General features: G+C 47.1%; 1 protein-coding gene across 5 annotated transcripts in view; it reads right to left on the bottom strand.

Moving 5' to 3' along the window:
- RALGPS1 (Ral GEF with PH domain and SH3 binding motif 1) overlaps window positions 1-7,419 on the bottom strand; it is a 275,705-nt gene extending 268,286 nt beyond the window's left edge. For all 5 annotated transcript variants that reach the window (XM_032418858.1, XM_032418855.1, XM_032418857.1 and 2 more), the window contains exon 1: window positions 7,288-7,419. The gene's annotated coding sequence lies outside the window, so the exon portion shown is untranslated. The remainder of the gene's footprint in view (window positions 1-7,287) is intronic.
- Window positions 7,420-25,968: the final 18,549 nt, after the last annotated feature.

Raw genomic sequence — 25,968 nt, 5'->3', positions numbered from 1 at the left:
GTCTTTCTTCTAAGAGAAATCAGAAGCCACCGAAGGGTTTTAAGCAGAAGGAGTGACATACTCAGAACATTCTGTCTGCCTTGTACTAGCCTTGGGCTAGGCCTGGGATATGGCAAGAACAAGTGCAGGCTCTTCCTCTACAAAATCGGGGGGTGGGGGGGCCCCCGCAGGTCACCAGGAAGTCATCATTAGTCACACAGTGTTATTACATTCTACAGCAGGGTGCTGTGGGAGCCGTGGGGGAACGATCTATAAATGCTAGTGGCCCGAAAGTGTTAGAGATATGGTACATAGAGGAAAGACAAAACAAAACACAGCTACAGAAGGGACACAAAATAAGAAATATCTCAAAACAGTGAAAGTCACTAATTCCACAAACAAACTTTAGTGCCACAAAAAGAGACACAGCATATTCTCCTGAATTTATTAAGTTGTTTTCCATAAATATTTAATTACTCAGAAATGTATCAAAAGCACAGATTTCTCTTGACCTAGTTATCAAGCTTATACAAGAGTGAGAATTACTGCATTCAATAAACACAAATTTAATTACGTTCATTAATCTTTCTTTCATCTCTAATAAGATGATTTTCAAACAAAACACTGACTGAGGCCAAACATATAAATTCCTTCTGATTACTTAAGTAATTGTCTTAACCTTCAAATAAAACCTTATAATAAAAACATTTAAATCCTAAAGAGGAGAAGTATAATGTTGTATCAGTTCATATTAAAGACCCTCTATTTACATGGAATCACAAAACAAGCAAGGGACAGAAAGAACTCCGGAAAGCAGCCTTCATTTCCAGGACCAGCTGGAGACAGGGCCCACCCTCAGGGTGACTCCATCCTCCTCACCAAGAGCCAACTGCTTTTGTGGGCATCAAGGGTTGCATCTGCAGTCCCAACAAAGGCTGAGTTCTGCCTGCCACCCTGGGTGCTCCTACTGGCCCCTGCCACCAAGGACACCTGAGTTTTACCCTATTCCTTGTGCAATAACTCACATAACTTCCATAGGCAATAAATTAATATTCCCCCAAAAGCATCCTACAAGCCCTCTAACAATGGCTGAAGAGAAGATCATTCTAGCTCACAATACTGGGTGTTCACGGTGTGTGAACCCCATGCTAAGACCCATTCTGCATCATCTCCTTGAAGCCTTTCAGGAATCATGGAGGTAAGTCCCATCACACTTCTGTATCGATGAGGAAACAGAGGGGTGGTCACTTGCCCAAAGCCATCAGGGTTGTGAATGGTAGAGTCAGGACCCAGACCCACACTGGCCTGACTCCAGAGTCTTTAAGCTCTGCCCTGTTACTCTGGTGTCAGGAGATAAATCTCCTGTAAAGAACATAAAGAACTAAAGCTCTGTAGAAAAACTGTGGGATGATGTGCCATTCTGGGTCTTCATGGACTCTGCTCTCCTCCATAAGTGCACATGAAATAAGCCTGGCTTGTGCCTCCCCTTGGGGAAAAGTCATGGAATTGATCAGTGCAGGTGATCCAAAGAAAAAAAGGTGCTGACAATGGTGCCGGGTGGGAAACTACCTTCGAGAAGAGCTCATGTAAAAAAGGGGGAGGAAACACGTGGGGACAAACCCATAGCCTAGAGTCAACAGGGCCTATGAGGGGTGTCCCTAGGACTCCTTGAGCACTTTGACTTCAGAGCTGGTTTCTCAGACACCGTGCCCATCACCTTCACCATCCCACTAGCACCATTACCACTACACTAGAACCCAGAAAAAACAGCCAAAGAGGTGCTTCTCAGTGCTCCCTAAGAACCATGGATAACATGTGAGCAGTCTGTAAGAATCAGTTTTCTGCCAGGCACCATGCTAAACATTCTACTGCACCATTTCACTGAATCTTCAGCAAGAGTCCTAAGTTAGGCAACACTGCTAAGCCCCATGTAACAAACCAGTAAACCAAGATTCACAGAGAGGGAGACACTTGCCCAAGGCCTTGTGTATGGAAGAACCAGAATTTGAACCCAGGTCTGCCTGGCTCCAGAGCATGAATCTGCTTGGCCACTTCATTCAAGGTCTTCTGTCATAGTCAATCGCCTTCCAGTCACCTTCTGTTTGCATGTGGTTCTTCCACCAACCATGAGCTCCTCAAAGGCAGGGACAGAACTCCTTCACCTCCATATGCCCAGCATCCAGCAAAGGGTTTAGCCAAAAGCAGGAACCCAGCAAGGCTGGTGAATGAATGCCCACAGAAAGGAAGTAAAACCCCCTCTCCCTTTAAGAAAGTGGCCCTAAGGATGCCCCTCACAGAACCCAACCCAACCAACTGCCCACTACCCCTGGTCAAAATCCACAGACCACCTACTCAGCTCCCTTGAGCCTGCTCCTCCACAACCCCACTCCAAGGGAAGGATGAGCAGCCATACTTCTGAGGAAAGGCAAGGTGGGCTTCAGCAAGTATAAGCAGTTCATTTTTAGAGTTGTGCTTTTTTCTGCTTCCCCCTCTTGTCCTGGAGCATCTGGAGAAATATTTCTTTCCTCTCCCATCTCCAAGACTTTTTGGACAAGTATGACCGACCATACCCAAAGCCTATAGCTAGTATATGGCACAACACATGCCTGTCTCAGAGTCAGCACTCAAATACTTGGAAAGTGAAGGAATAGAGCCCAGAGACTGGGTTTCTCTAGAGACCTGATGGCTTATCAATAAGAGCTTGCCAACATTCGGTAGCTATGATGGAGTGGAGGTCCATCACAATGGCCAAAAAGAACCTACCCTGAAGTCCTGGCAGCAAAGAAAGTAGGAGAGTTCCCCTGTGCAGGGAGGAGCCACAGACATAAAGTAATGCATGCCATAACACAATGCATACTCTGATCAAGGCAGGCACACAATCAAAGTCAAGGGAACACAAACAGGAGTGGTCACTTGTGCCTAAAAGAACAGAGCAGGTTTCACAAAGGAGGGGCTATTTGAGCTGGGAAGCCAATCCCAAATCACCCAAGGAGAAGTCATTGTTTCCTGCCTCCATGACCCCCATACTGCACCACCCCAACATCGGGCCCACCATACTGTTCTACAGCCAGTGGCTTGTGTGCCTGTCTTCCTGCGCACTATGTGGGCATCTCAAGGGCAAGGACTTTGGGCATTGTCGATGGCTCACCCTCAACTGCCCAGTAAACACCTGCTGACAAAGAATAAAAGAGTTTCCATCAGGTTATTAACAACATGGCAGATACCTCTTCTTGAGCATCCACTACAACCTGGTATCGCCGCAAGTACTTGGTATGCATGATCTCATTTCCTCCACAAAAAACCCCCAAAAGGCAGATTTTATTAACATCATCCATTTTACAGATAAGGAAAGTGAAATTCGGAAAGATTAGGTAGATCATCCCAAGTCATACAGCCAGTAAGTAACAGCCAAACTTTGAATCAAGGGCTGAATGGAAAATCAGTTTTCAATTACTAGTAAAAAAATCCCTTTTCCTTTCTTTCTGTTGTCTGCCTGCATCCAGATACGTGGATTGCCTGTAATCTATTGTTCAATGGGACCAAAGCCATTTGTTTCCCAGAAAAGAACAAGGGATGTCCCTTACTACTCTTCTCAACAATGACTGCTAACCATTACTGAGTAAACATCATGGTGGGGGGGGAGAGGGGAGAGGCATGGACAAAACTTCTTACAACATCAGTCAAAAACATTTATTAATAAGGAACTGTATGTACCAACTGGAACATTTTCCAATGTTGAAACAATTTCCAAAACAGATCAAGTGAATAGACGAAGGAGAAAGAGTATGTACAGACACTATTCTTTGTGTAAGAGAAAGAATATATAATAAACAAGAAAATGGTAATAGTGGTTGCCCCCAGGGAGAAGGACTGGCAGCTTGAGGCAAGAAACACCCTTTTTACAATTTGTTCCCCTCTGAATTACTTGCCTTTAAAAAGAGAATCCATGTGTGATTTTTTTTTAACTTCTTAAAAAAATAAGATTAAAAACACCATTTAAAGATGCCACTTTTTGCCAGGCCGCTCCCAAATGCTCACATACATATAACTGCAACCATGAAAAAGCTTATGAACAAAAACTGGATGAACTTAATCTGTGGTAAATCAGGACTGTGAAACAGTTTTTGTCTTCCATGCTGAGGTTCACCAATTCCACTAATGTTGCAATATGTTTTTGCAACTAAATCAACAGAATTTTGAAGACAGAGATACAACATACATATAAGCAGCAGGAACAATTTCCTACACCTTCTTCCTAAACTCCTTCATCTGTTCCTTCAACAAGTATTTAATGAGCACCTACTGTGTGCTACGCAAAGTGCTAGACAGATTTTTTTTTTAAAAAGAACTAAACAGGTCATTATTTTCTTCCTTCCTGCCTTTCAGGAAAATAGGGACAGCATGCTAATGAAAGAATGCCAGAGCAAGGACGACCCTTGATGTTCACAGTCTAAAACCATCCTCATTCAACCTAGAAAATGGAGATCTGGGGAAGGGATCTGTTCAAGGTTACATAAGAAGTGAAGGCCTCAGAATTACCAGTCCTGCTCTCCCTACAGGCTTCATGCTGTTCTGTTGTGTTGAAAGATGAGCAGGCAGGGAGGGGAGAAAGGGACCCTAACACTAAGTGCCTGATACATCAGGTGCTTTCACATCTCCTGTGTCATTTATTCTTCATAACTTCTCAAGGTGGGCATGATTATCCTTGTTTCACAAATAAGGAAAACAAAGCTCTGAGAAGCTGAGAAACTAGCGCATAAGGCTTCCAACACAGACCTGTCTGACTTCCAAGCCAGAGCCTTCACCCTCCATACTGAACAGGAAAATCAATTTTAAAAGGTAGACTGGGGGAGGGGGGGCCACACCCGGGTGGCTCAGTCCGTTAAGTGTCTGACTCTTGATTTCAGCTCAGGCCATGATCTCAGGGTCCTGAGATTGAGCCCCATCTCAGGCTCTGTGCTCAGCGTGGAGTCTGCTTGAGATTCTCTCTCTCCCTCTGCCCCTCCCCCCACTCGCATTCTCTCTCTCTCTCTCTCTCTCTCTAAAATAAATAAATAAATAATAAATCTTTAAAAAATAAAAAGGTAAACTGGGGCCATATCACAGAAAGCCTCGGTTTTAACATTTTCCATTAATGAAGTTTCTCTCTCAACCCTGGGTGTTGTCACTCCAATAATAACAATCAAAAAGCCAATCCCCTCATTATTCAATGCATGTTCTAACTTTTGTGCACCACCAAGTTTGGGCTTTCCTTTTAACCCACAGATGGTAACCCAGAGGGCAGCAATCTTTGAGAACCATTTACACAGTTTCTGCTAGGACAGAAAGGGACATCACACATGTTGCTTCTAGGCCCTCTGGGTGCCTGCCACATAAACACAGGCCCCAGTAAGGACCCATCCCTGAGATCCCATGATGCCACTGGGTCACTGCCACACCAGCTGAGTGGTAGTGAGAGGGGCCAGCACCATGGTGGTTCGCCTCCAAAAGTTTCATAGCTTCTAAAGTAAAGAAAAATGCAGGCCAGTGTAAGAGAAGCTTCCTCCTGCCTTCTCTCTGTCCATGAAATGCAGGTAGGAGAAATGACAGTTTGGAATGGTCAAACTGCTAGTGAAGAAAGGTACTGTGTGCCAAAAGGTCACACACATGGGTATAGGACATCTTCTGGATAGGAGAGGGTCCTCTCAGCTTGATTTCTTCTCTCTGCTCCCGTAGGAAGCTAATGAATTCTCACATTCCCCTCTTTTTAGGGTATTCTTTCTGGAATGTGGTAAAATCAGAGTTTCTACTTGGATGGGGAGGGAGAATTCCATAGGGCTCAAGCCTGAGCCTCATGATCCAGCTCAGAGTCCTCAATGGGGTTGGGGTCTAAAGGTCAGCAAACAATTAAATGTTCCTCACTTTCCACCTGCCATTGCTCCCTGCCACATCTCCCTCAGAGGTCATGATCCAAGTCAGATCCGAGACTGTCTTTTGGGGACTCTGCTACAAACCTCATCCCAAACTCAAATAAGAAAAAGATCTGCTAATTAGAAATACCCTGAATCCAACTTCCCCTTTAAGCCCCCAGTCTCTGAATCCAACCTTCCCATCGGCAAAGAGGAAGGAGACTCATAACTTTACCCCACGATTTGCTCAGTAAGCATTTTTCCATCCTATCCTCACAAAGCCCCTGGGAGGCACACAAGGCAGGTAGCACGATGCTCCATGCTCAGATGCTCGTTTTGCGAAGGAAGACACAGAGCTCGGAGAAGTGAAAGACTCTCCAGGGGTTACACAGAGGCAAAAGCTTCTGAACCCTCATTTCTGTTCTTCCCCGTCACCAGGCTGCCATGTCAGTCTTTTGGGAACTGCCATTACTAAGATCGGCAGCAGCATCTGGTACCAGGACCCTTCAAGCTTCACACTAACTACTCTTCCAGCAAGCAACATTTCTCAACCACATTTCTAATCATCCAATGAATGCCAACCGCCAACCCCAATCGAGGCATGCCCCCAGCAACAGCAACAGGGAAAGCCCCAGAGACACGAAAAACGACGCGCCCCACTTAAGGCACAGTGTGGCATAGGAGAAACCGCCAGCCTAATAACCGGGCGACAGAGACCCAAGTCAGCCTCAGGAGAGGCACAGGCAGGCCTGGCCGGCCCCTCCGGCCCAGCAGCAACCCTCGAAGCCTCCAGAATCTTCAGAGAGCTCAAAGCTCCTGGGCCCACCCCAAGCCCCCCTGGACAACGGAGAGGGCTGCACTCCCTTCGCCAGGGACCACTCGCCCTCCGCCCGCTCCTCACCTGGGGCACCGCTTCCGGACCTGCAACCACTCGGGGCCCCGCCCCCCGCCCCTGCAGGGCTCCCTGGCTCCGCCCTTTGCACCTGTGGTTTCCTCAGGCCCGGGATCTCCAGCAGCTCCGGCCTCAACTCGCAGCCCCCTCCCACTGCCAAATCGTGGTCCCACCTGGCCCCGCCCCCACACCTGCGGCCCCCTCTGCCCCGCCCAACTGCCTCCACCAGCCCCGCCCCCACACACCTGAGGCCTGTCCCCACCTCCACCCCCCCCCCCCCCCCCCCCCCCCCCCCCCCCCCCCCCCCCCCCCCCCCCCCCCCCCCCCCCCCCCCCCGGCCCGGCCCCCCGCGACCCTGAACCCGCCCGACACCACCCCTGCCCCCGGCCCCGCCTCCCGCCCCGAGGCCCCTCCCCGGCCCAGCGGCCCCTCCGGGTCCCGCCCCCCGCACCTGCAGCTCCCTGCGGCCCGGCCCTCAGAGCCCCGCCCCGCCCCGCCCCGCCCCGCTCCGCGGGCCGCTCTTCTCACCGCCCGCTCTCGCCGCTGCCGCCGCAGTCCCGGCCGGTCACCTTGACGCGGGCCGCAGTGGCTGCCGCCGCCTCCTCATGGCCCTGGGAGCGGCCCAGGCGGCAGCGGCGCCTTCGCTCGGAGGCCGGGGCCGGGCCGAGCCGGGCCGGGGCCGGGCCGGGCGCAGCTGGAGCGCGGGCCGACGCGGGAGCGGAGCCGGTGCCCAGCCGCAGTAGGAACCGTCCGCTCCTGGACCTGAGCGGCGGGCCGCGCAGCCAATCCGCGCGCGGCGCCAGACCAGTCCACCCAACCAGCTCGTCGCAGAGGCGGAGACACGCAAATCGGCCGGCTGGGCGCGCCAGTGCGCAGCCGCTGCAGTTCGGTCCTCGCTGGCCTCGGCCTCCGCTCTAACCTGCGGACGCCCTCTCAGCCTGTGAGGATGCTCCGCGGTCCGCACACCCCTCTCAGAGCCCGCCACGCCCACCTCCTTCCTAGAAATAGCAGTACATCTTATTCCCCGTACATCCTTCCAGGCCTCGTAAAATTTCCCCTTGAAATCCCTACCTAGGAGTCACCGTTTTGAACAAAAAATGGTTTTGTGAGAGACATCACCTTAATGTTCATTCTTTACAACGCAGAAGTAGGCACAGAACACAGAACGTCAGAGCCAGAAGACACCTCAGAGCGCCTGGGGTCCTACCCATTTACTTTACAGCTGGGCAAAATTAGGCCCCACGAGGTGAAGGGACTTGCAAAAACCACACAAGTGCAAAGCGGGGAAATGAACCTGTCTCTTGTCTCCCTGCTCCCACATCCTTTACTCCGCCAGGCACGATGAGGTAGGCAGGGAGGTTAAGTTATTTGATTACAGTCACAGAGGTAAGTAAGAAGTTGCAAACAGTCGAAGCCAGATCTGTGAAACCCTGGAAGTCCAGAAGCACCGTAGGGAGCCCCTACATCCTCCCTTACTCTGATTGATTCTTGGGCAGGTAGACATGGAGAACATCATATTGGCAATTTCCAGTTTGGAATTAACATCAGAGTATGGAAGGACTTGGTTCCTGTTTCCCAAAGCTTATGGAGGGGAAAAAAAAGAAACAATCAAAAAGAAAGAAAAGTCAGTGGAAATTAAACAATTTCTAAACCTTCAGGGGTCTCTGACGGAAATTTCTGCCATTTTGCATTAAGAAAATAATAATCATCAAAGGAGATACTTTATTTTACTTCAGGAGAGCAAAAAAAAACACAATGTACTGCAATGGTTCTGCTCAAAGCCTCTGGATTCAGAAATGCACAGGGTTGTGGTTGAGTGCAAAAGCTGGAGAGACAGACTGCCTGAGTCCAAACTCTGGTTCTGCCACCAGCTAGCTGTGTGCAGGTAGGCAAATTACTTAATGTTTCTGTGACTCAGTTTCTTTGTTGAAAACTGAGTGTGGTGAAAATCGAACAGGCCATTGGGAGGATTAAATGAGATGCTATGTGGAAGAGAGCCTGGTACCTAAGAGGAGCTCAGTAAACATTAGCTATTGTTATTTCTACCTCTGTGGTATAGGGCAAGCATGGAAGGAGTTTAGGACAGTGTTTGCAATATATGCTTGCTAAATGGCATTTATTATTTTTATTATGCTCGTACATAGCTTCTAAGTTTTCTTCGGTGAACATATTCTTTTGTAATATGTCAAAAAGTTATTGTAAACCCAATTTTAAAATGAGAAAAGGATCTGAAGAGATAGTTCTCCAAAGAAGATATACAAATGGCTAATGAGCATGTCGAAAAGTTGCTCACTATCATCTGCCATCAGGGAAATGCAAATCAAAACTCCAATGAGATGCCACTTCACATCCATTAGGATGGCTAAAACAAATAAGATGGACAATAATAAGAGCTGGTGAGGAGGTGGAGAAATTGGAACCCTCATACACTGCTGGTAAGAGTGTAAAGTGGTGCAGCCACTTTGGAAAATAGCCTGGCAGTACTTTAAAAGGTTAAATTTGGAGTTACCATATGACCCAGCAATTCCACTCTCAGATATATACCCAAATGAAAACATACATCCATACAAAAACTTGTACATAAATGTTCATAACAGCACATTCATAATATCCAAGAAGTGGAAATAATGTAATGTCCATCAAATCATGAATGGATAAATAAGATGGGGCATATCCGTACAATGGAATATAAAAAGAAATGAAGTAATGATACATGCTACAACATGGGTGAACCATGACAACATGCTGAGTGAAAGAAGCCAGATCACATATGATTCCATTTATGTGAAATGTTCCAGAATAGGCAAATCTATAGAGACAGAGAGTAGATTAGTGGTTGTCTAGGGCTGGGGGGAAGGAAGAATTGGGGGTAATGCCTAAGGCATGTGGAGTTTCTTTTTAAGATGATGAAAATGTTCTAAAATTGATTGTGGGGATGGTTGCACAACTCTGTGAATATACCAAAAGCTATTGTATTGTTCACTTTTAATGGATGAATTATATAGTGTATGGATTACACCCTAAAGCTGTTTTAAAAAGTTATCATAGGGGTGCCTGGGTGGCTTAGTTGGTTGAGCATCCAACTCTTGGTTTCAGCTCAGGTCATAATCTCAGGGTCATGAGATTGAGCCCCACATCGGGCTCCACAATCAGCTGGGAGTCTGTTTGAGATTCTCTCTCTCTCCTTCTTCCTCTGCCCCCCCCCACACTCTCTCTCTAAAAATAAATAAATCTTTAAAAATAAAAATAAAAAAATTAAAAGTTATCATAAAGTGATCAATCATGTCACTCCCATGCTCAAACACCATGTAACAGGATATGGAGAGGATCTCAGCTGCATCCACTAGAGTTTGGATTGTCTACCATCAATGTGTGATACACTGGTGGGGTGCTCTCAGCATCTCATGTGTTTGAGTCACTCTCAATGAGGGAAAGGAACTTTTGAACCACAGGAGAAAAGGAGGGTTGGAGAAGTTACCAAGGGGCAATCTCCTGGGCCAGCTGCCTCTGTGTAGACTTGTACTTCATGGAGAGTTAAGCTTTAGGACAGTTCAAGGAGCTGTTTTCATTAGAGATGCTAGTCAACAGGGAAGCTGTGATATACAGACGCTAGGGTGGCCTCTACAACCTGCACCTCCTGATGTGCTTGGCCTATGTGATCCCCTTCCCTGAGTGTAAGCAGGATCTGACTTGCTTCTAACCAGTGGAATAAGGCAAAGGTTTTAGGATGTATGTGATTATGTTACATAAGATTATAACGCATCTTGCTGGGAGAATCTCTCCTGCTGCCCTTAAAGACACAAACTGCCATGTTGTAAGTTGCTCTATAAAGAAAACCACTCAGCAAAGAACTGAGAGCAGCCTCCAGCCAACAGCCAGCAAGAAACTGGGGCCTTCAGTCCAGCAACCTGCAAGGAACTAAATGAGGCCAACAATCATGAGCTCAGCACACCCTTCCCTTGTCAAGCCTTGGGTGAGACTGCAGTCCTGGCCAACACCTTGATTACAGCCTTGTGAGACCCTGATGCAGAGCGCCCAGCTAAGCTGAGCCAGATTCCTGACCCACAGAAACTTCGAGAGAATAAATGTGAGTTGTTTTAAGCTGTTACATTTGTGATAAAATCGTTATGCAGGAACATATAACTAATACAGACGCACAACCCATCCTGTCCTGGTGCCCAAGAGAGGCAGCTTCTGTGCAGAAGCCAACAGTGCCCAGGTACAGCGAGGATTCCAGAACGCAGCACGCCTCCAGATCCTGGGGGCTTGTGTCTTTGGGGGCATCAGGAGGCAAAGGAGAGGGTCTAGAAAACAGCACCATCATTGGGGTACAGATAGCAGTGGCAATGGTGAGATGCCCCAAAGAGGAAGCAGCGATCAACATGGGCAGTAGAGGGGAAACTGGAAGAAGAGGGGTTGAGAATAAAGTTTTCAATTCAGTCAGTTCTAGAAAATAATGATGGCTTTGCCCATCACATAGCCCAGCTATGTGGCCTTAGACAAGGTTTCTCATGTATGAGAAGGTAATATTTAGAGTACCTACTTTGTAGGGTTCTCCTCAAGAAAAGTGAGTTAATCCTCTAGTGGCCATGAGAATGCTCCTTGCAGACCTCCAGTCATTGGGAGCTTATCTGACCAAGGGCCCAGCTGCTGCATTATGAAACCCAAAAACATTTGCTCTAAGGCAACACTACATATGGGCTGCACTCAGTACATATGGGCTGCACCCAATGATGGACCACAGCAGGGGTTCTAATGCCGGCCTGCCCCAGGGTGGCAGTGGGACTCCTCTGGTGATCATCTTTGGTTCAAGGACTCCTCAACAGCCTTGCTGAAACTCCTTTAGACTGCATCGTGTACGGGATGCTTCCACACACTTCCTTCCCTCTCTCCTTCAGTTAGGGTCAGATTTGCATCATAGTCTCATGGCTCTCTCAACCTTCCTCGCTCCCTTGCCCATTCCCCTAACAAAATCACCATATGTTGAATCCTGTATAGCATCTACTTCTCAGTGAATCTGGACTGACACAAACAGTACCAGGAGTGGTCAGGAAAAGTAGGTGGTAAGATACAGGTTTAGGACTGGCTTGCCCACTGCCTAGGAGGCAGAGGATGCCCTTCTAATGAAACACAGAAAGTCCTTGGAACAAGATGATGGCTCAAATGCTAAAGATTTCACTCTTGGTGACCTGGGAAAATATCTCTGCGGAGGAGAATACTGTGGTGGGTGTTGTGATGCCAGCATTTTAAAATATATGGGGAGAGGGGCACCTGGCTGGCTCAGTCAGTAGAGCATGCAACTCTTGATCTCAGGGTCGTGAGTTCAAGCCCCACACTGGGTGTAGAGTTTACTTTTAAAAAGTTTTTAAATAAAATATATGGGGAGAACAATACCTACATAAACAGAGGAAGTTAGTTGGTTATAGCGAAGTTGTATTACAGAAGGATAATGGGAGACTGAGTGTTGTCAAGAGGCAGTTAATGGCTAAGGTTGAGAGCCAGGGAACTCTGGAGGCAGCTTACAAAGAGGTCCTCATCAGCTGTGTTGGTGGAAGGACAGACACTTTGAGTGGCAGGCTGAAGATCTAATTGTTAAAGTCTAGAGCTCCAGAGATGTTTGGAGCTCTTGGCTCACTCAGCCAAGGTGAGTCTGTTGGATGAAGGTCAGGGCCCCAGTGGGGAAAACTTAGGATCCTAAAACGTGGGACAGGAATATCTCGATGTATGTTCCTGAGGATATTGCCTCTGCAACGTGCACCCCAGGGCCCTCTGAGCTTGCCAAGCTAGAACACCCTTCCTTAGTAAGAACTGTAGCCACCACCGTACTGCTATCAGGTGCTACAGAAGCCCTTCCCCAGAGACAACAGGTGTCCCGCCGCCTCTTCTCCAGCCTGCCAGGCTGGTAACTAGGGCTAAATCCCAGCATGATCTGGCTGGGGAATGCACCATGCCTGATAAGGTAAAAAATAGACAATATACCTGAAGAATGCAAGAATTAGCCAGCATGTGTTGAGGGAAGCCAGGGGAGTACCTCTGGGGTTGGATTTTGTGGGTGCTTGATCAAGGAAGCTGGAATGCAAGACTAGACAAGCAAGAATTCATTGACTCAAGGGGCACCTGGGTGGCTCAGTCAGTTAAATGTCTTGACTCTTGGTTTCGGATCATGTCATGATCTCACAAGTTGGGTTGTGAGATTGAACCCTTCATCTGACTCCATGCTCAGCGGGGAGTCTACTTGAAGATTCTCTCCCTCTGCCCCTCCCCGCCCCCCCGCTCTTGCACGAGCTCTCTCTCTCTCAAATAAATAAATTAATTTAAAGAATAATTCATTGACTTGGGAACATGTTCTTAAGACACTTTCTTTAACATGCTAGCAAGGACCCCAGCTACTGGAGTGGCTCACAGAAAGCCTGGAAAAAACAATGGTCAGTTTTCAGTGACATGGAAGCACTGGATGCCCTAGTAGATGGTAGAAGAGGGCATGCTGAAACAGACATACCGTTATCCTCACTATTAACGGTTTCCATATTTGCAAATTAGCCTATTGCTAACATTTATTTGTAATCCAAATATAAACACTTGCAGCACGTCCGAGGTCACCCACAGACAAGTAAAAAATTTGAGTAGCCTGATGTGCACGTTCCCAGCAGAAGCGAAACAAGGTAACATGCTCCCTTCATGTGCAGCCCTCACACTGTATACAGGTGTCCTTTTTGCAGCCTATCTAGCACCATGTTTTTCACTTTTGTGCTTCTTTGGGTGATTTCACTGTTTAAAATTATCTCTGGGTATAATGATGAAGTGCTGTAGAGTATTCCCAAGCACAGGAAGGCTGTGATGGGCTTGAAGGGAGAAAGTGCATGTGTTAGATAAACAGTTCAGGCACGAGTTATAGGGCCGTTGCCCATGAGTTCAATGTTAACAAATCAACAATACAGTTGATCCTTGTACAATATGCGTTTGCCCTGCACAAGTCCACTTATACATGGATTTTTAAAAATGATACAGTCCCACTATAGATATATTTTCTTTATGATTTTCTTAATAACATTTTCTTTTCTCTAGCTTACTTTATTGTAAGAATACAGTATGCAATACACATAACCTACAAAATATGTGTTAATCGACCGTTTGTGTTGTTGGTAAGGTCAACAGTAGGCTATTAGTAGTTAAGTTTTTGGAGAGTCAAAAGTTACGTGTGGATTTTCCACAGCACAGGGATCAACAGCCCTAACTCCCGTGTTATTGGGGGCAACTGTATATATTAAGTAAGGTGTCTATAAACAGAAACACACATAAAATAAGGTTAAATGTTGGTTGGCTGACAAAACGTTGTGAACGTTGACTTGCAGGAACCTAACTCTGTATTTCCCCCTAGGAGCAATGGTTTAGTATTCACTAACCTAGTGCTCACAGTGACTCTATGGGGCATCACTACTGCAAATAACCAGAGTTAACTATACTTCTCATTGATAGGATGAGAATCTAGCTAGTAACCCTTCTGGCAGGGAATGCTGGGAATTGTAGTTCTCCTAAGTGTGCAGACCCTTCATACATGGGTGAGTCCAGAAGGGGAACGGTATGAAGCTGCTGACAGACAATCCAGCACAGGATGTTCAATCATTTAAATGCTTCAGAGAAATATTAATTAACAGTTGCCCTAAGTTTTACAACATACATCTTTCATTGATTAGTCTCTCCTCAAAGAATATCATTTCACATGTGGTTAAAGGAAACATGTAATGATGGAATGAAGCAGCTCCTGTTCCTAGGGCTGAAGAGACAGAGGGAGGTAGAGGTTCTGATCACCAGTTACAGTGTGTGGGGGTGGGAGGGGAGGGTCCCCACACCAACAAGACATTCTCTGACACTAGCTGGGTGTCCTACAATTCAACTCCATTCTGACACCAGCTACCCAGAGATCACATCAGATCCCACAGGTTAAGGGCTCAGTGCCACAAGACTGCTCCCTACTTCAGCCACCGATCACAGGTCCGGGGAGTTACCTGTGCTTCTGACCCACAGGCAGGATATCAGAGGTTCCCACAACCCCCTCCTTGAGTTAATTAATTTGCTAGAGTGGCTCACAGGACTCAAGAAACAAGTTTACTCACTAAATTGATGGTTTATTACAAAGGATAGTAAAGAATACAAAGCAAGGGGCACCTGGGTGGCTTAGTCGGTTCAGCATCTGCCTCCAGCTCAAGTCGCGATCCCACGGTCCTGGGATGGAGCCTCACATCAGGTTCCCTGCTGAGCGGGGAGTCTGCTTCTCCCTCCCCCTCTCCCCCTGCTCATGCTCTCTCTCTCGCTCTCTCACTCAAATAAATACAATCTTTTAAAAACTTAAAAAAAAAAAGAGTACAAACCAACAGCCCCATGAAGAGACACATGGGTCAAGGTCCTGAACAAATAAACTTCTGTCCTTGTGAAGTTTAGCGTCCAATACAGGGGCATGTGAAAGTGTTCTGATCCTTCTTTTTTGTTTTTTTTTGTTGTTTTTTGTTTTTTTTATGGAGGCTTCATTACATAGGTATAATTGATTAAATCACCGGCCACTGGTGATTGATTCAAACTCTAGCCTCTCTCCCCTCTTGAAATAGGGGGTAGGACTGAAAGTTCTCATCTTTAAAGGGGTTTCCCAAAGTCATTTCATCAGTATAAACTCAGTTGTGGTTGAAAGAGGCTTGTTATGAATAACAAAACATCCATTTCACCCTATGGCTCTGAAGCATTTTTTTAGGAACTAAAGATAAGAGACCAAATGTTATAATAAAAGATGCTCCCATTGTTCTTTTTTTTTTTTTAAGATTTTTTTTATTTGACAGAGAGAGACACAGTGAGAGAGGGAACACAAGCAGGGGGAGTGGGAGAGGGAGAAGCAGGCTCCCCGCTGAGCAGGGAGCCCAATGCGGGACTCAATCCCAGGACCCTGGGATCATGACCTGAGCCGAAGGCAGACGCTTAACGACTGAGCCACCCAGGCGCCCCTCCCATTGTTCTTATAGCTTAGGAAATTCCAAGTCTTGGGAGCTGTGAGCCAGGAACCACGGATGAAGACCAAATACGTATGAAAAACATATTTTGGTCATCTGAATGACCAAATATATATTTCTTTTTTTTTTTTTAAGATTTTATTTATTTGAGAGAGAGAATGAGAGAGAGAGAGAGCACAAGAAGGGGGAGGGTCAGAGGGAGAAGCAGACTCCCCGCTAAGCAGGGAGCCCGATGTGGGACTTGATCCCGGGACTCCAGGATCATGACCTAAGCCAAAGGCAGTCGCTTAACCAACTGTGCCACCCAGGCGCCCCAAATATATATTTCTTATAAGTCACAATATCATGGAAAGATTCCAAGTTATCAGAACCTAAAAGTTCAGCAAAGAAGCCCAATGAAGCTGATCCAGAGAATTGTGAGAAAATCAATTGGTTATTGTTTCAAGGCACTAAGTTTTGGGATGGTTTGTTACGTAGCAATAGATAACCAGTACAAATATCTTCATGCTCTGTGCACATTCTGAGAGGTCTATCCACATGACTCTTCCAAAGCCCTCTGTGAACATCTGGGTCAGTCCTTTTATTTCCAGATCCCTGACCATCTAGCCAAACCATTAGCCACTGCCCATGAATCTGTGTATAGCTGCACTTCTGGTCATCTCTCAGCCTGCACAAAATGGATAACAAAATGCATTGGCCACTGGGAAGTTTTCCCTTTACACCATCTTTTCAAAGACACTCTTGAATGGGGCTGTGATTTTTAGCAGTCTGTTTCCAGTAGATGTTGGCATGGATGTAGATTGAGGCTCGAAGTTTGGATTGAAGTAGAGGAGGCAATATGGTAGGAGTAGGTGTTAAGAGTATTTTGAGTCACCTACTCATACAACTTACTTCTGGACATTCCTAAGTCCAATCTCATATCCCATTTCTACTTGATGATGGATTGCTGGGTGCCCAAGCCCAACCTTATGGTTTTGTGGGTCAGATAACATTCAGTTTATCTGGGCAGCTCAGTCACATGGTGACTCAATGTTCTAGTATTAAGAAATAGAGATTAAAACATTTTTTAAAAAGATTTATTTATGTCAGAGAGAGAGTATGCGTGTGCAAATGGGGCAAGGGGCAGAGGAAGAGAATCTTCGAGCAGACACCCTCTGAGTGTGGAGCCAGCCCCACCGTGTCTAGCTCCATCTCACAACCCATGAGATCACGACCTGAGCTGAAACCAAGAGTCCAATGCTCAACCGACTGAGTCACCCAGGTACCCCAAAACATTATTTTTAAGATTTTATTTATTTGAGAGAGAGAGAGAGAGTGTGTGTGTGTGTGTGCGTGCGTGTGCGCGTGCAAGTTGGGGGGAGGGGCAGAGGGAGAGGGAGAAGCAGACTACCCGCCAAGCAGGGAGCCCGATGCGGGGCTCGATCCCAGGACTCTGGGATCATGACCTGAGCCGAAGGCAGACACTTAATGACTGAGCCACCCAGGCGCCCCTGGATTAACTTTTTTTGGGGAAGTAGGAGAGATTGTCTGTAGAGTAAAATATCTCTGCTGCAATATTCTCTATGAAAAAGTCTCTTCAACTTTGGCATTTCTATGGTAGACACTCCTGTAAGTATTCACTGAATTGAGTTCTACTGCCTCCCCATGGACACAGGGTAAAATCTGGATTTCTAAATAAGAAATAAAATTTATCTTGGGGCGCCTGGGTGGCTCAGTCGTTAAGCGTCTGCCTTCAGCTCAGGTCATGATCTCAGGGTCCTGGAATCGAGCCCCGCATCAGGCTCCCTGCTCCGCGGGAAGCCTGCTTCTCCCTCTGCCACTCCCCCTGCTTGTGTTCCCTCTCTCGCTGTCTCTCTCTCTGTCAAATAAATAAATAAAATCTTTAAAAAAAAAAAAATTTTATCTCAACATCTGTCTTCAACCACCCTACCCACCTTCATCTCCTAACTGCTAGCATTGACAAAGCATTTAGTATGTTTCATCTCATGAAATACATGGTTTCATTCAATAAATATAGATATCCATAGGTGTCATAGAGGCCATTATGTATAAATTATTATATGATATGTCATGTGTTGTATGTACATGCATATACTTTAACCTAAATATCTCATACAACATATGTTCTCCTGTAAGTTGTTTTTCCACACTCAGCAATATGTCATGGATATTTCTCCATGACATAAAGGTTGGTTTTTTTTTAAGATTTTATTTATTTATTTGACAGAGAGAGAGACAGCGAGAGAGAGAACACAAGCAGGGGGAGTGGGAGAGGGGGAAGCAGGCTTCCCGCGGAGCAGGGAGCCCGATGCGGGGCTCGAGGAGGGATCATGACCTGAGCCGAAGGCAGATGCTTAACGATTAAGCCACCCAGGCGCCCCAGACATAAAGGTTTATTTACACATTTATATCACCATTTTAAATGATTCACTACTACAGCATTGTAAGAATGCATCAGATTTACTCATAAACATTACGGTGGCTTCCAACTTTTTAATATTACAGTCAGCATAGGAATGAATAAATGTATACATCTTTTTGGATTGTTATTTGTTAGACTATCTTTTTATGTTAAATTTTTTTTTTTTTTTTTAAGATTTATTTATTTATTTATTTATTTGACAGAGAGAAACACAGTGAGAGAGGGAACCCAAGCAGGGAGAGCGGGAGAGGGGGAAGCAGGCTTCCTGCGGAGCGGGGAGCCCGATGCGGGGCTCGATCCCAGGGCCCTGGGATCCTGACCTGAGCCGAAGGCAAACGCTTAACAACTGAGCCACCCAGGCGCCCCTTATGTTAAATTCTTAAAAGTAGTATTGCTGGGGGTGCCTAGGTAGCTCAGTTGGTTAAAGCATCTGACTCTTGATTTCAGCTCAGGTCATGATCTCAGGGTCCTAAGATCAAGCCCCTCATTGGGCTCCATGCTGAGCATGGAACCTGCTTAAGATTCTCTTTCTCCCTCTCCCTCTGCTCCTCCCCCTCACTCTCTTAAAAAAAGAAAAGTATTATTGCTGTATCAAAAGGAACATACAGGGGCGCCTGGGTGGCTCAGTCGTTAAGCGTCTGCCTTCGGCTCAGGTCATGATCCCCAGGTCCTGGGATGAAGCCCTGCATAGGGCTCCCTGCTCGGCGGGAAGCCTGCTTCTCCCTCTCCCACTCTCCCTGCTTCTGTTCCCTCTCTCGCTGTGTCTCTCTCTGTCAAATAAATAAATAAAATCTTTAAAAACAAACAAACAAACAAAAAAACAAAAGGAACATACAGGAGCACCTGGGTGGCTCAATTGGTTAAGCCTCTGCCTTCGGCTCAGGTCATGATCCCAGGGTGCTGGGATCAAGCACCATGTTGGGCTCCCTGCTCAGCAGGGAACCTGCTTCTCCCTCTCTTCCCCACTTGTCACTATCTCTGTGTATCTCTCAAATAAATAAATAAAATCTTAAAAAAAAAAAAAGGAATGTACATTTAAAAATTTTGAAACATGGTACCAATCTACCTTCCAGAGATGTTACACCGACTTATATTTCCAATGCCAGGGTATAGATGTCTCATTTCCTGCACCCTCATCAATGCTGGGTATCGCCCCTGAATAAGAGGGAAATGGTCTCTCATTATTGTTTTTATTGCTTTCTATAGAGGTAAAACATTTTTATTGTGAACTTATTAGCCTTGAGTATACATTTTTCTGTGGATTGCTTCTTTAGGTCCTTTCCCTTTTTAAAACTGGATGCTTCATCCTTTTTAAATTAATTTTAAAAGCTCTTGCTCTAAATATTGCAAAGGTTTTCTTCTAAACTCACAGTGGCTTTGTTGTTGTTGTTTTGTTTTTAGTAAACACGTTTTACATCATATATAGTCAAATCTATTTTTTCCCTTAGGATTATTTCTTTTTGGTCTTATCCTTAAAAAGATCCTCCCCACTGCAAAAGCAAATAAGTCATCATCCCCCCACCCACCCTTTATTTTAAAGTAGGCTTCATGCCCAGCATGAAGCCCACTCACAACCCTGAGATGGAGACCTGAGCTGAGATCAAGAGTCAGACACTTAACGAACTGAGCCACCCAGTTGCCCCTCACCTCCTTTTTGAAAAAACTAGTTTCTTCATGGTTTTTATTTTTCTGTAATTAACTATTTAATTTTCCTGAATCTTGTTTCTGGTCTTGTCTCCTCTTCCCTTATCTGGGCCTCCTCCCTCAGACTGGGTCTCTCCTGGTCCCTTCTCCCTCCAGCAGGATATAGATTCTTAAGGGACCTCAAAACTAATGTCAGGCAATTTTAGCCCTAAGGCTGAGGTCCCCACCTGCAGGATGTGTCCACTGGTCCCAGCCAAATGAATGCAGTTTATATCCACCGGAGGACTCGTAGCCTTTCGGTGCTTTTCCACAGGGCACCAGGGCTGGCAAAGGCTCATTATAATGTAATTCTACCAGAGATGGCAGGAGGGAGCGGTATCCTGGAACCCTCATGCTCAGGCCGTCTGAGTTCTGCCATTCAGAACCTGATAGCCTGGCCATCTTAGTGCCCAGGACAAAGCCCAGGTGCAGAAAACGCTGTCCCTGGGTCCTCTGCCCTCAGAGAGTGCTCAGGGTCACCAGGCCCTGTCACTGGCTCTCCAGGGGGAGTCAGTGAGACTGTAAGCCTCAGTTGTCCACACAGGCCCCAAGAAGGATAGCACCCAATTCCTTCCATCTGAGCCTAGACCAACATATCCAGATAGTATCTGCTACTTTATAAAGGGAAACATTTCCACAGGTAAAATTGTAGGCAGAGAGGTGCTGGGTTTACCTTCAGGGTGCACGTCTCCAGGCCTCACAGGCCCTGCGGCTGGTCACCCCCGGATTGCATTCGGAAGTGGGGCCTTTCAACAGAGCCTGGTGGCAGGAGATCCCTGTAGGCCCACCCTGGGAAGCGGGGGACCATGCAGTGGAGGGAAAGGAGACAACCAGTAGTTTAGTGATTGAACACCTACTGGCCTTCCCATTTCACCACCAGCCTGGCCAGGGGCCCGCAGGCGAGAAGGGGGTGAGCGAGGCCGGAGCATGGGGGGAGGGGGGGCAATTGTGTTGAAAGGGCAAAGACGAAGTGGGAAGAAGCCAGCAGATGACCCCACCACCTTCCCTCTGCAAAGACAATGCACACAGAGCGGGAATCCCTCTGCTCAGTGGGTTAGTGCCAGTGGCCCGTGAGGTCAGGGAAGCCGGAGCACCCCTGAGAGCAGGGCGAGAATCGGCGGTCACTGGGTGAGGAAGCTCTCAAAGGGAATGTCTCGGAAGCTTCGGAGGAAATTCAGACGCAACAACAACATGCTCAGAGCCCCCATCTCCCCAACTGAGGGTGGCTTCTGATTCTCACATTAGTACTTGGAGAAGTGGAAAGAGTGAAGCTTTGGAGGGGGAAAGTAACAACAAAACCCACGAAAAACAACTGAAACCAGCTCCAGGGACCCAGACAGGCAATGAACAGAATGACTGGCAGACAACAGGCGGTTAGAATAGTCACAAGTAATGCGTTGGCCCAAGAAGTGTTCTTCCAACTTAAGAGATTCCGCCACCTCGGTTCCAACAGACTGCTGTCGGAAACGTATCTCATAATAGTATTTGTTAAAGCCCCGAAGAGGAGGGAGGTGGGCAGACAGAAAGGGTTAGAATGTCCCCGTGGCCTAGATTCTGGAGAAAGTAGCCCGGAGACACATGTAGCCTAGAGAAGCCCAGAGAGGGCTGGAGGGAGACCGTCATGCTCTCACCGAATATTTAAAGCATGTGTGGGTCCTGGGGCATGGAAGGAGGGCCAAGGGTCAGAGAGGCGCATTTTAGGCTCAGGAAAAGGGTGTTATCATGCAAAGCTGTTAAAGATGCAGAGTCTCTTGGGAAGTAGCCAGCTTCCGCAAGCAAGTACACTGGAGATTACTTACACGGGCTACTTACCGTAGGAATCCCGGCATTGGGGGGTGGGGAACAGGTAGCCTGGGAGGTGCCTTCCCACTTTTATGAAAGTGTAAGGGTCTTCCCCTTCCAAGTTGAGCACTCTGGGGAAAGGGGCCGAATTCCAAAAGAGTTACCCTCTGATTTGCACATTTCAAAGTGCATGGCACCTGAAGGCGGTACCAGCAAATTGGCAGGATCCATTCTAGCTCAGAGGCTTGGGCCATACACAGCCCCTGGTGGGGCCCCAGGGAGCCCGGGGAAGGACAACGGCGGCAAATCTTCCGTTGGGACACAGAGAAGAGTGATCAAGGGCTGATCAGAGTGCCAAGGCTGGGGCGAAAAGGGCTGAAGAAATCTTTCGAGTGCCAGGAACTCACTGCCTTTGCAGCAAAACTTGAGGTGGGCTTGTTGCAGAGCTGGGGCGGGGGTGGGGTGTGGGGGGGCACAACCACAAGCAACACCTAGCTCGCCACCCCAAATGGGAATGACGCTATCCCCGTAGAGGCTCAGCCAGACTGTTCAGATCTAAGCTCCATTAGGCCAGATGCAGGAACAAAAGAAGCCCTAGTAAGCAACCTCTTTCAAAGATGAGGGGCAGGGGGACGCCTGGGTGGCTCAGTCGTCAAGCGTCTGCCTTCGGCTCAGGTCATGATCCCAGGGTCCTGGGATGGAGCCCGCATCAGGCTCCCTGCTCCGCGGGAAGCCTGCTTCTCCCTCTCCCACTCCCCCTGCTTGTGTTTCCTCTCTCGCTGTGTCTCTCTCTGTCAAATAAATAAAATCTTTAAAAAAAAAAAAAGATGAGGGGGCAGGGAACCTATTTGCTGTCTCAGAGTTGGACCGGAAAGGGACGCAGCTCTGCCCCCACAGACCCAGGCAGGTTGCCCTGCGGGTGACCACATTATAATCCAGTGTTAGCATAGACAAACCTCCCCCTAACCCCTTTAGAGTTATAGTACGTTCTTGACCGCTGACAGCTAGGTCAACAGGCTTTATTATAAACCTCCTGCCAAGCAGCCCACAGCAGTCACCCAGTGAGGGCTCCACGGCAGGACCCCAAGCTGATGAGGTTCTGCCATGTTTCCTTCCAGGTGGCCTCTTTCTGCCATTTGTGTTCTGAAAAGTTTTGCTGACAAAAGGTGTGCAAGCCAGGTCTGTTGTGAAAAACAAGGAAAACATCACAAGATGTTAAACATAAAAGTCACTCAGCCATGAGGGGCTTTCAAGGAAATGGCCTAGGGAACAGGGATGAAAACCAGCAAGCAATTACGGAGTGGTGCTTGTCCTTTGACATTATAAAGGACATCATAAACATCCCTGAAGCCAGGAGGGCTTAGCCAGCTGTGTGACTTGTAATGGGAAGAAACCAAAGTGAAGACAGATCGTGCCTTCAGGGCAGATGAAAAGAGCCCGCTACTGCCCGTGGCCTTCGTCAGCAAAGCAGCTCAACTGAGGTCTACACAGCCCCGGCTCCAACTCAGTGTAGCTGCTTCACGTGGTGCTCCCATTTCCAGGACCTCACCCCCTCGGGATGTTCCTCTACCCCTACCAGAGAGGAACGCCCCTGACTCTTGACCTTGGGCTGCCTTTCCAGCCTTAAGGAGAAAGCCTATGGGAAGCCATTGCTTCACAAATTATCTGAGCCTTGAGAGTCCAACTCCATCATTTTATAGATAAACTGGGACTAAAGAGGGTGAGGGACCTGCTTAAGATCACCGTCAGGCACAGGCCGGCTAGAACCAGACCTCCAGACTTGAAGTTGATGCACTTTCTCCAACGCGCCCTTGAGTGGCTCACGAGTCCCCCCGCCCCCAGGTAGCACCTGAAGCTGGTCCCTACACGGAGCTTTTACACGAGGGGCCAGCTCCCTGCCCACTGGACTGAAGAGGAGCCCTCCTGAGAAGGGAGGCCCCGTTTTCCAGTAAGGAGCAAGGAGCCAGGCAGCTCCAGCGGACTAGGAGCCAAGTTTAATCCCTGCCTGTTTCCCAGCCATGCTGCCCCGCTCAAACCTCCCAGAATACATGCATTTGCTCATTCGTTCGATCCCTACTGGTGCGGTGCCAGGTCCTGTGCTAAGGATACACAGGCGAGGGAGACAGTCCTGGATCCCTGCTGTCACGAAGCTTACAGGCTAGAGGGAGAAACGTTAGCTGAACAATCTCACTCATCAATATACAATTACCAGCTGAAATACTTGCTCTGAAGGGCAGAAGGCACGCTGCTCGATCCGTGCCCGGTAAAGGGGCTCGATCTAGAAGGGCTGCTGCTGTAGGCAGGGGCTCCCTGACTGAGGGAGGCTGAAATCTGAAGTCGAGTCAACCGGCTAACGGGGAGAAGAAAGCTGGAGACGGCGGACACGACGCGTACAGCTCCACGCTCTGCGGCGGGAGTGAACACGGCACATTCAAGGGAGCCAAGGGGGAGCTTCTGCAGGCAAGTGGGGACAGGCGTCACCAGCGATTCTTTCTAGGGGAGACTGTGCGCACACGGGGGGCCCCTGACAATTGGTCTTTGCCACACCGGAGGGAGGTATATAGAAATACACCTGCTCCTTTGTCGTCTTCCCAGCACTATGGTGGCACAAGAGCTTCTTATGAAATCCTCCCCTCTCAGAAACAGCGGTTACAGAAATTATGACACGGCAGACGTTCGTAGAGCCAGTGGGGCTCAGGGAGGCTGGAGGGGCAAACACAGAGGGAGGCCACAGCCCATTTGCTCTAGCAGCATTTTTATTTACAAACAGCAATTTCCATTGACTTTATACCATAAAAAAGCCATTTACAAGCAAGAAACAAGAATTCAGAACAAAATTAAGCAGCACTGAAATATTCATGTCACAAATCTAAAACAAAATGAATACAAGAGTAAAATATCATTTGAATAAATAGTCTTAAATTCATGCTATAAAATAATCCTTAATGGCAAGTTACTAGTTGGTACAGCATCCGCTTAGCTAGCTTCATTTACTTCATATGGTGATGAAGTGTGGGCTCGTGAGGTTACCAGTTTATATTGCAAGATAATGACACTGTGTTAAGTCATTCAAATTGCTCAACCATTTATAACGGAAAAAAATGTTAGCCCTACTAATAAAAGTGGTGAGAGAGATGGTTTTCACATTAGGAAAATGGTCATTCTCAAAGAAACCAGGTAAGTTTACCTCTTACTATAGTCAGGGCAGCAACCAAAGGCTTGGCAGCAAGTCCAAAGGTTGAATTCACAGCATACTTGTCACTGAGGGGCAGCAAGAGGTCTGGTTACTGCGTCTGCGGCAGGGCTCGCTCCAGGACTTGACCAAGAACTACAGGAGCCCTGTGTGCCAGGCCCAGAGGGGAACCAGGGAAAACAAGGTCCTCTTCCGGGCCGAGAAGTCGAGCACCGGGCAGAAACAGCGGAAACACTCTGGCACTTACTGAAGAAGACGTATGTGACGTGCGACAACCATTACAAATTTGGAACAATGTGAATGACTCTTCTGAACGTTCAGTTCAGTTGCACTGAGTAATATGAAATCTATGATTTATGAACTAGATAGTTTCATATAAAGAATTTACATAATTCCCCAATACTTTCATATATAAAATTTAATAAATAACCCTGACCAGTCTAGAAGCACCATTCAAGGGGCGTGTGCCCTTGGAAAATAGTTTAGGTGTTGCATATTTGAGTCCCTTTCAGTGGAGGCTTCACAGGAAACCATTACAGAATTTAACAATAACAAAGACAACAACAAAAATCACAGTAACTAATAGAAAAAGTTGTTAAAATAAAATACATTGATTTCTTTAAAGTAAAGCTCATTCACGTAGATGATTCCCACCCCCTCCCCCTCCCCCAGCCCTTGTTTTGTGTTCCTGCAAGTTCTTCCTAGAGTCTAGGCTGGAAAAATAAAAGTAAAAACAAAAACCACACACAAAGATATGCAGGCCTATGGTCTGGGCTAAGGGAAAAACAAAGACTTGGTTATAACTGCTATCATGAGAAAAGACATCTACTCATGCTCTGGAAGCTGGAAAATTATCAATTTAGTTCTACAGTATATTCTGCTTAACAGTGAACCGACAGTATCCTTTCTGCTGTTAAACACACACACACGCGCGTGTGCACGCACGCGCGCGCACACACACACACACACACACACGAACAAAAAAACAGAACTGCCAAGGCAGAGCCAATTGGGAGGCTTTCCACTGACCAAAAAATTAACTTGTCTTCATATGCTGTATTTACAAATATAATTTCTAAATGTATTTACAGCTTTAGTAGAAATTAGAGGGGAGAGAACTGATTAGAATGGAA

This window comes from Phoca vitulina, unplaced genomic scaffold, assembly GCF_004348235.1.
Source record: "Phoca vitulina isolate PV1807 unplaced genomic scaffold, GSC_HSeal_1.0 scaffold21, whole genome shotgun sequence".
Taxonomy (NCBI): domain Eukaryota; kingdom Metazoa; phylum Chordata; class Mammalia; order Carnivora; family Phocidae; genus Phoca; species Phoca vitulina.
Note: the sequence above shows the minus strand (reverse complement) of the source record. Positions and strands in the feature narration are given on the sequence as shown.